Raw genomic sequence first — 2,937 nt, 5'->3', positions numbered from 1 at the left:
CTCTGGAGTGTGTTACTGAATATGTTAAAGCTGTAATGAAATGCTTCTTCTAATCATGTAATTAAAAATTTTTTTAAAAAGCTTATGGCTGTGGAAGTCATAAGCTTTGCTAAATGGACATGGTTTCAAACTGCCATTAAAAATGGGGGGGGGGCTGGAGAGATGGTTCAGTGGTTAAGAGCACTGGCTGCTCTTGCAGAGGACTCAGGTTTATATCCCAGCATACACATTGTGACTAGCAACCATCTGTAACTCCAGTTTCAGGGGATCTGACACCCTCTTCTGACCTCCACAGGCATTGAACAACACAAGTACACATACATATGTGCAGGCAATACATTCATACACATAAAAATATTTTTTAAAAATTTTTTGGTCTTTTTGAGACAGCGTCTTCCTGTAGCCCCAGCTGGCCTGGAACTCACTATGTAGACCAGACTGACCCTGCACTCACAGAGATCCTCCTGCCTCTGCCTCCTGAATAAAATGTTTTTTAATTAACAAAAAAGTTTGTGTATGAGTGTTTTACCTACATACATGTTAAGTGTACCCATATTGAGCAACGCTCACAGAAGCCAGAAGAGGGCATCATATCCCCTGGAAATGGAGTTACAGACCACCATGTGGATGCTGGGAATTGAACTCATGTCCTCTACAAGAGCAACCATGCTCTTAACTGCTGAGCCATCTCTGCAGCCCTGCCTTTTACATATTTATGTTTACACCATAGATTAGTGCTGCTCTCAACCTCGTCAGAGAAGCTTGTTTGCAGTAGGCAATGGTTAATGCAGATACTCGTAACTGGTCAAAGTGCAGAGAATGTAACTGTTGATGCTCAGCCCTAAAAAGGACATCTGTATAACTCCCTCTAAGGCTCAGGGGACATCATGAAAGAGAGGACAAAAAGAATGTAAGAGCCAGAAGATGAGGAGTGCTGTAAAACACTATCTTCTGGCCATGACATGGTTGCTGTGCCCATGAACTCACAGCAACAGTGGCTATGTGTACATTGGATCATGAGTCAGGGAGGGTTCATAAGGCCCCACCCACCCCTCTCTCAGAGGAGCTATAGGTAGTTAATGGTTGCTGAGGAAGGAGGAGTCACATTCCTCAGTTGTGTAGTCTTTGTTCAAGTACATAACTCCCACCCATGCTTATGCAAGCAACTTTAATTAAATGAAATGGACCACCAAAAAATAAATACATTAAAGTAGGAGGGGTATTGTTGGGAAGAAGGGGTTCAGTAGGAGAGGGAAAGGATGACAGGATAATGTGAGGGGAGAGGAAATATGATCAAAGCACATTATTAACCTATATGAAATTGTGAAAGAATTTAAAAAGTGACTAGGGAGGGCTAGGGAGATGGCTCAGTTGGTAAAACACTTGCCTTGCAAGCAGGGAACCTGAGTTTGATCCTCAGAACCCAAGTTAAAATACTAGGTGTAGGCACATTCTCCTAATGTTAGTGCTGGGAAGAGGAGGGAGGGAAGTTGGGGAAAGGAATCCCTGGGGCTCGCTGACCAAGCCAATCTAGCCTAGGTGATGAGTTCCAGGCCAGTGAGAGACCTTGTCTCAGAAGAAGTGGATACTGTTCCTATAGATAATACCCAAGACTGTCCTCTAGCCTCCTCATGCATACACACACACACACACACACACACACACACACACACACAAACACAAACACAAGCATGCACACATTAAATAAAAATGTAATTAAAAGAATTGGGGTGGTGCTGGAGAGATGGCTTGGTAGTTAAGTGCACTGGCTTCTTCTTGCAGAGGATTTGGGTTTGGTTCCCAACCCCCACATGGCAGCTAACAACCATTTGTAACTCCAGTTCTAAGGGATCCAATGCCGCCTTCTGGCCTCCACAGGCACTGCAATGACATGGGTGCATTTACAGGCATGGAGGCAAAACACTCATATACATAGAATAAAAACATCTGGGTGTGCCAGATATGATGGTGTAAACCTTTAATCCCAGCACTTAGGAGGCAGAGGCAGGCAGATCCCCATGGGATCAAGATCAGCCAGGTCTACAAAGTGAGTTCCAGGCCAACTGGAGCTATGGAAAGGCACTGTCTCAAAAAATTAATAAAAATAAAATCTTTTAAAAATTAAAAAAAAATTACACCCTCTTGGCAAAAGTATCAAGAATAACACTTTCAAATTATTGTACTCGTAACCTACAAATTGACATTCTATTGATCATGGTAAATATCTGACAACAGTATTATTTCAGTATCTGTTACCTTTAATTTTCTTTTATCTATTACTTAAAAGTTTATTGATCTTTATTTTATATGCATGAATGTTTTGCCTGTATGAATGTAAGTGCATCACATGTGTGCAATACTCTTGGAGGCCAAACAAGGCCATCAGATCTCCTAGAACTGGAATTACAAATGGTTGTTACTTGCCATGAGGGTGCTAGAAACCAAACTCAGGTCCTCTGTAAGAGCAGCCAGTGCTTTTAACCACTGAGCCACTTTCCAGCCTCAGTTTCCATTACTCTTACCAGGAAATAAAAACAACCATGCAAAAAGAATACTCCCACAGCCTCTTGATGGTTAAAACAGGATTCTGCAATGATTTTTAAAAAAGAATTATTTGCAAAAATAATGAAAATAGATTGTATGTTTCTAAGAAGAGGAACCCTGAGTAAGACAAATTAGCACATAAATTTGTGCCACACTACACTAACCAGTGAGTCCAGGATGGGAAGAGGAACACTACAAATATGAAACCAGACAACTGAGACAAAAAAATATCAGAGACTGATAAATATATAGAATTTGACATGAGATTCAACTTAATTACTGGTCCCTTTACTCTATGCCTGCATATTATTATCTAGTGAGTTTCATCTGAATAAATCCATTTTGGTGGTATTAATAGGTAGGAGGATGAGGAATTATTTTCCCCAATTCTCC

The sequence above is a fragment of the Nannospalax galili genome, unplaced genomic scaffold (assembly GCF_000622305.1).
Source record: "Nannospalax galili isolate Female #2095 unplaced genomic scaffold, S.galili_v1.0 scaffold760, whole genome shotgun sequence".
Lineage (NCBI taxonomy): Eukaryota > Metazoa > Chordata > Mammalia > Rodentia > Spalacidae > Nannospalax > Nannospalax galili.
This window is presented reverse-complemented; position numbering follows the sequence as displayed.